Raw genomic sequence first — 8113 nt, 5'->3', positions numbered from 1 at the left:
TTACAATTTTTTACTTGTAATGAGAACTTTAAAGGTCTACTTTCTTAGCAAGTCTCAAATATGCAATATAGTATTGTTGACTATAGTGATCATGCTGTGCCTTACATCCCCAGGACTTATTTATTTTAAAACTGGGAGTTCATAACTTTTGACTCCCTTCATCTATTTCACCCCCCAACCCCCACATCTGGCAACCACCGATCTGTTCTCTGTATCTGTGTCCAGCTCCATTGCATCCTTCCCATTGGTTTGGTCTCTCCTCAATGCTTTTTGCTTCTTCCTTCTTCCTTTCCCAACCTGCTGCAGCCTTATCCCAGAGGAAACTGAACTGGCAAACTATTGCTAAGACAATGACAATAAATGCCAATGGTTATTATGAAATTTTGCGTCTTCAAAGCACCAGAGAGGGAGTTCTTAAGTTAAAGTTTATGTTTTCCCTAAGTTAAAGCTAAAATTTTATATCCTTTAAAACCTGTGCATTGTGAAGAACATGGGAGAAAATCAAGAAATTTGGGGAAAAGGAGGGTTCTCAACACTCTCAAATCATACCATGTAAGCAACTACCTGAGCTTGATACTGTTCTGTATTGGAGTGCTAAATTTTCACATCTATTTGAAATGTGGATGTAGCATGGCCAGTGTAATGAGTGGCTCCATGAGTGGTCCATTATCCTTTTTTAGGTTAACAGTCTTTTCAAACCACAGGGGCTGGTTATTACTTTCTAACTCCCAAGGTAATATTATCTGCTCAACTGTCAGTAATCACCTTTCCCCCTTAGTTTGTACCTGCCTTCAGAGTCATAGAAGGCAGGGAGAGATTAGGTGCAAAAAGGGCCCTGGTGGTGAGGACAGGGGGAGGGGAGGAGAAGAAAATAAAGGACAGGAGGAAAAGGGCAAGTAGTGGGAGAGAACAGAGTGCTAGAAGACCTCTTTCCTCTCATTGTTTGTTTTTTAAAGGAAATGTTTGTCTATGCACACCATTCATAGTGTATGAGGTGATTTTAGCTGGTACATGGTTGAACATTTTAAAATGTCGTAGTTGCTGACTGTCAGCTCCCAAAGACCACCAGAAAAACCTGCTGAGTGTGCAAAGCTGTTTATTAGACTTACTGCAAAAATTAGTTGTGCCTCAGAAAGAAAGTTCAAGGAAGAATATTTATAGGGTTTTGAGGTCTGGGATCAAATGCTTGAAGGTGTGTCTTCTAAGGCAGAGGATGGATTGGGGTTGGGCACAGTTTATGACATAATGGTTCAAGATTGGAGGACACAGCAAGGCAAGGTTCTGGGGAGCAAACAGCTGTCTGGTTACAATTGGCTCAGCTCAGCAAACTAAATAAAGTCATTTGCAGAAATCTGAAATGAACAATAAAGTTACTTATTGGTGTATGATCTTATCTTCTTGGGCAAGAATCTCCTGAAACAAAAAGTTGTATCATGTTGACACCAATGGGCTCAATTCTCATAATGATATGTTTAGTTATGTGTATTTAAAAATATATCACTAGCACCTCAAACTACTAATCTTGAAAATAATATTTTTAGGACAACACAGAGGTAAATTAAGTTTAAAGTTAAAAGCTGAGCTGTTTCACAGAAAAACAATGAATGCATGAATGCTATAGGTGGTACTCAACCATGACAAAAATTGTGTCTACAGTACATGGAAGACTGCAGTGTGAAAAATACTGTTCAAAACTGAGAATGTTCTAATACAGACTAGACCAGAAGACGGTCCTCTTGATGGGGAAGATGTGTAATTCATACATGAATAATCAGAGAGAGCCAAGGGAAGGGAGTGGGTTGGCAAGAGCTGGTCACCTGGGTTGTGAGGAACAGGGGAGCCCCTGTGTTCAGTGTCATCTCTGTTGTGCAAATGAGCTAAAGACTAGAAAAGTCCCCCAGGCTGGAAACTCTGACTTAGAGGTGGGTCTTTTGGGGCTTGAGCTTTCAAACAGGAAGCTGCAGCTGCTATTGGAAGATCCTATGCAAGGCAGATGGTTTCCCCAATTGTCACACCTGCCATTGTGGTCACCAGGACCCATGGCCCCAGATGCCAACTGAGCAGTATAGTAAAGAGGGGCCAAGTCTTGTTTAAGGGCAAACCAATCATAAAGGTTTGGTGATGAATATTTTGGATAACTGAAAAGGATAGAAAAAATGGCAAGAGCAGTTTCTGGTTTCCTAGGAGCCAAAGCCATAGCAACTTCTGGATTGGGGTTGTTATAGGGGAAGAGGAACACATAACAGTCAATTCAGACTATAGTTAGTTTGAATTTGGCAAGAGGAACCTTTTGAGCCAAATAGAGAGGGTCTTTTCTTAGGCAGAAAACCGAGTGACCAGGGCAGAATTCTGCAGGACGTGCTGTCCTCAGGACACGAAATAAAACTTGGTCCTGGATTAGAGGGGTAATGTGGTGGGAGGAGAGCAGTCATGAAGAACCAGGTCCTGCAAGTTGCTGAGGCTCTCACTATTGTGCTCATCGGTCATGCCAACTTGAATTATACTGGGACCTAAATCTGAGGGGCTTTACCACCATTCTACTCAAATCAAATTAGGTAGTCCTCACTCCAGAGCAAAACCAGAAATAGGAAAGGAGCCTTTCTAAAAAGTAACCCAATTACCTTTCCTCCAAGATGAGGAACAAATATATCCAGAACTCTACAGGTCAACATTCCTAATGATTTCTTGTGACCGCTGCGGTTTTGCTCACTGCCTTGTTACTCTTGTCAGCTTTCCAGACCAATGTTGCTTGGTTTAGTAACACCAGCCTCCCCAGTCACCTTTATTATCAGCAGGTTACCTAAAGAATTGTCCATTCAAAAAACAACAACAGCAACAAAAAACAGCAAAAATCAGGCCGTGGCTTTATCAAAACCAAAGAAGCATCCAGGCAATAAAGTAGAAGACTAACCAAGATGTGGACATTAGAATGTTTACAAAACAAACAATTACAAAGGTAAAATGTCAGCAAATTTTCCCACCAGCAGGGATCCTGGTAATGCCTGCACAGACAACAAGAGAGCAACCTCTCTAGTTTCAGCAACCACTGGGTTTATGTTTATTTCCTGGCTTTTACTGTTCTGGCTATATGAATTAAAAGAAGAAATAGCAAACCACATAGCTAGAACCCCAACCAAAGAAATAAAAAATATATACTAAATGCATTTTCCCTTCCATTTTTATTCATTTGGATGCTGATGCTAGATTTCTAAGTGTTGTGATTTTAAAAGAAATTTTATGTCCTTCTTGTTTATGTCTAGGTTGAGAAGAAGATAACTTTTTTCTTTCTCATGTGACTGTCTTTGAAAATGTACAGGATGAAGTTCCTCAAAAATAAAATTTTTACCTTTAAAGGGGAAAAAAATGTGTCCCACCACACAATACTCAGGTCACCTCAGACAAGGTGCTCACCCTCCCTGAGCCTGAGGTTTGAGTGAGTGCCAACTTCGTGGCGGTGTTATGTGGATCAGTGGCAGAGCATGTAAGAATATTTGGCACATTGGCAGTACTTGTCACATATTAACTGTTCACTGTTGAGTTTTATTAACCTGAAGGGGATCTTTTGCTTCCCATGGGCTCGGGAGAAGAGAAAGGCAGACCGAAGGGTGTGTGGGAACAGTGGAAGGGGACACAGGCAAAGCTCCATGGCCTGTGGAAAAAAAAATGATATTGTCTTTATCACTTATATTCTCCTGTGAAAAACAAAGATACCCCCCCCATAAAAGCCTCAATAAAAAAACAACAAAACACACGAACTTCTAGGCATGTAAGACAAAAGGAAAATGATTTTTTTAAAAGTTGATTTTGTAACCCTGGGCCTACAGAGAAAGCTTCCATTTGATGGCTTATTTGGGCCCATATTGATTAAAGAAAGAGAAATCATCAAAAGAAGCCAAAAAATGGGATGACTGAAAGGGTGTGAGAAAGCCACACAGACCATGCTATGGAGTGTGTGTGTAAATTAAGTGACATTCCATGAAAGGTATAGATTTTAAAAAGTTATGTAGGTCCATACGATTATAATTGTGTGAAACATACCCACATTAATAATAATAAAAAATAATTTGGCATAATTAGATACATTGTTCAGTAAAGTTTTAAAGATACTTAAACTCAATGTAAAAAGTACACAAAGCACTATGAACTAATTTAAAAATCATTTTTGTTGATTTAACATTGCTTTAGTTGATTCCCATCACCTTTGACAAGTAAATTGTCCCTCATTTTGCTATTACTTATAATGGCAATGGCTGGTACATTTATAATCACAACTAGAACAAAACCACCAGAATGCCTTGGGTGGGATAGTATATGCTGGGTATGCCAAATCAGGACATGCAGGATGTCAGAGGGACTTCTCTGAGGGTCCTTATTTTTAAAATGATTCATATCTGGCTCTCCTCAACCTAGTTTTTCTTTATCACTGTAGAATACTTTACACTTCTCTAAATGTGGCCTTAAACCTGCTGTGTTATAATTTCCTGTTGATGTATCTTTCTCTTGTCCTTGGACTGCAAACTGAAAAGGCAATGATAAATACCTGTTGAATTAGTGAAGTTGACAATCATTTATTGGATGCCTAATTCAATAAATGCACTGTTCCAGGCATTGGGAATACAGCAATGAGCACAGTGGAGAAATAATCCCTGACTTCACAGAGCTTTCATTCTAACAGGAAGAAACAGATAATAACAAGAAAATAAACATCTGTAGCGTGTCAAATGGTGGTGAGTACTGTGGATAAAAGGAGAGAAGAGGTGTGGGGGTGCTGGGCAGGGGATGAGCAGACACTTGTGGACATTTGGGGAGGATCAGGGCAGAGGGAATAGCCGTGCAAGAGCCCCACCTAGGGTGCACCATCTGTATTCTGGGAGCAGATAAGGGGCCAGAGTGATTGGAGGGGAGGCAGTCAGGAGCATAGTCAGAAATAAGATCAGAGAGGGAAGCAGGAGTTACAGATTATATAGAACCTGGAAGGTCACTGTAAGGACTCTCTAAAATTCTGAGTGAGTTGGGAGTCAATGGGAAGTTTTGAGCAGAGGAAAAATATGATCTGGCTTTTCATGTTGAAAGGGTCACTTTGGCTCCTGGATTTAGAATTAACAGGAGGAAGCAGAGACTTAAGTAGCAAAACAGTTAGCAGGCAATTATAAGAAACCAGGCAAGACATTATGGTGGCTTTACAATGGAGGGAGTGCACAAGTTAGGATCTGGATTCACTGAGCAGGCTGTGAAATGAGAGATTAGGCAGATGGATGAATAGATGGATAGACAGATAGCTAGCTAGCTAGATAGATGATAGATAGATAAATAGATGGATAGATAGATAGATAGATAGATAGATAGATAGATAGATAGATATGGCAAGCATGACTCTAAACTGTTGGCTTGAGCCACCAGGAGGATGGAGTTGCTCTCTGCAATGCAGAGGACCACAGGGGGAGCAGGTGTGAGGGATGGGGAAGACCAGAACCTTGGTTTTGGACATAAGAAGTTTGAGTTGCTTATTGGACATATTTATTTTTTATGTTGAAATCTTCATCCAAATTGGAGATTGGGTGATGTTTCTTTTTTGGTATCACAATCTAACACGAACTGAGAGTTTATGTAATAGTCTGGCAGGAACTGAAACTGGAAAGGTTGGGGGGGTATGTTTGAGTGTTTTTGTTCAAACATAGGAAGACAGTTTTATATCCTACAATCTCATTTTCCTTCAGCAATGAATACAACACAATGCAGTCTTCAATAGCCAGCCCGGGGCTATCAGCACTTGGTGGTGTGGGATTTTGGATTATGGTAATTTTGAGTGGAAACGTCTAATTATCAAATGTATGCGAGCCTGTTGGGAGAAGCAGTCTGCCATGTGCCCTCACTGTCCCAGCATGCTCCTGTCTTCTGATACAGAGCAGTTTCTCTAGTCACAGAGGTTATTAAGTAGGTCACATTGGAGGGAAAGTGGCTTGTTTGCTGCCTGCTCAAGTGCTGGGCCCTTGACCCTGGATTCCTCTCCTGTAAGGCAACCCACTCCACATGCAGGTGTCACCTGAGACCCACACATCAGTGCTGTGTTATGTGCTGGCCAGGGAAACTGTTGCAAACGTGCTGATGTTGCTGGCTGTGCTGTTAGTAATAAAGGCTTTTGTCTCTGACCTAGGAGTCTTGTGTCTTCTGCCAGCACCCACAGAACAGTAATGGGATAACTTGTTACAGTGTAAGTTGGGTAAATTTCAGAACTTTCACATTTCTTGACAGGCTTCATCTCTCTCAAAGGAGTGGCCTAAAACCCCATTCTGGGATGGAGAAATAGTTGAGTGGAATGTGAAGGAGATCAGATCAGATGTTCAGGATGAGTGAGTAAGGACTCTATTTCCTCCTGGAGACTTTGCTTCTAAATGAAGTACTTGGTGGGATAAAGTGAAGAAAACTGATTCCTGTACAAGAATCTGAAGGGCCTAAGCTAATTTTCAGTTTGTTCACTCCTTTACTCACCATATAGTGGTTATTGTGAGTCATTTCTATAATTCCTTAGGATTGAGTAAAGGATGAAGATAGGAGGAAAGGTCGTTTTCAGCCTAAAGCTAGAAGATAATAACTGCTGAAATGAAGAAAATCATAGTCCACTTTTGCCTAGTGATAGACAGGTAGCCAGGTCACACACACAAAAAAATGCAGGACATGTATGCTTACAAAAAGAATCCATTTGCATTTATTTTTAAGAAAGTTAAGACTGGTTAGGCCACTGAACTGCTTGACCTTCCCCATTCATTTTCATTACTACAGAGTCCACCTCCCTCCTTTGTGGAACTGATGCTCAGGCACCCATGGCAATTTTGGGGAAAAGTACAGAGACCTAGGAAAGTTACTGCAGTAATTGTCTCAAGGAACATCAAAATGTGACATCATTTCAGCAAGTGTCAACCTTTCAAAAAATGTACAGTGCTAATTTATTGCATGAATTCATGCAGTACTTCAAATCTAATCTTTAAATTATGTACACTGTAATCTCTCTTCCTTTCATTGGAGCTCAACTTTTTGAACTGATACCAATGATGATGAATGGAGGGAAAGCATGATGCTACTTGTGTGGAACCATCAACACCAAGAGCACACAAATTAATCAGTATCAAAGCCATGGGTTTGACTGAGATATAGTGTGATTTCATTTTCCCACCAATAATTTCCTTGGTGGTTTATCTGATGCTGACATCCTGCCCCCACCCACCTCTGTCCCCTAGCTTCTCCAGCCCTTTTGGCTGGCCAAAACCTGTACTCAGAGAGATGGGAAAGAGTTGGAGAGGCACACTATGACAAACTGCTCCTAAGTAAGCAGGTGTTGATCTAGATAAGTCTATGCTCATGTTTTTTTCCCCTAAGAAAGGAGGAAACACTTCAATCCAGAGCTTCTCTTTACCCTCTGAACTCAATACTTTTGTTTTATGTAATAGGTTGACTGAATGAAAAAATCTTTATCTTCTCCCATATGAAATAGTCTACCTCTTTCAATTTGCAAAATTTCTCATTTACTTCAATTATTCATGTTCCAGGTGTTTAAGTAAAAGCATAAGCATAATGTCTCAGAGGAAATCTAGATCACTGCTGTCCAAACCAGGCTAATTATTCCCATGTTCTTTTGCTATTATGACATACAATAATGGCAAAAAAAAATACAGTAATTGCAACAGTTTTTGAATCAGGTCTCCTGCAAAAGAATTGGTGAATGAATGGAAGTTTCTCCATTGTTTACAAAACGAAGAACACTAATACAAATATTTTTGTTTCTACAGCAGGATTTTGTGGGTAATCATTATCTGCCTGAATCCAAAGATAAAAAAGGTAATTATGTTCTTCCCCAGGGAATTGTTTGTTGAGAAAAATACTATTGGGTGTGTTGTGGAGAAGCAGCATTAGGGTAAGAAAGGAAAGAATTACCACTTTTCAAGTATATTTTTACAAAGTGTTCTAAGAAGGGTTGGACTGCTGGGTGAGGAAGGAAATATTTGCACAGGGGAGTTTAGAGTAGAGAGATGGTCCTTCAGATTCTGAACCTTTTCTGTGGGTTCTAGACCTTCTCTAGGTTCTGGGATTGGATAACTTGACTGGGAAAAATATTTCA

The sequence above is a fragment of the Phyllostomus discolor genome, chromosome 9, assembly GCF_004126475.2.
Source record: "Phyllostomus discolor isolate MPI-MPIP mPhyDis1 chromosome 9, mPhyDis1.pri.v3, whole genome shotgun sequence".
NCBI lineage: Eukaryota > Metazoa > Chordata > Mammalia > Chiroptera > Phyllostomidae > Phyllostomus > Phyllostomus discolor.
The sequence above is the reverse complement of the archived record's forward strand: the minus strand, read 5'-3'. Positions refer to the sequence as shown.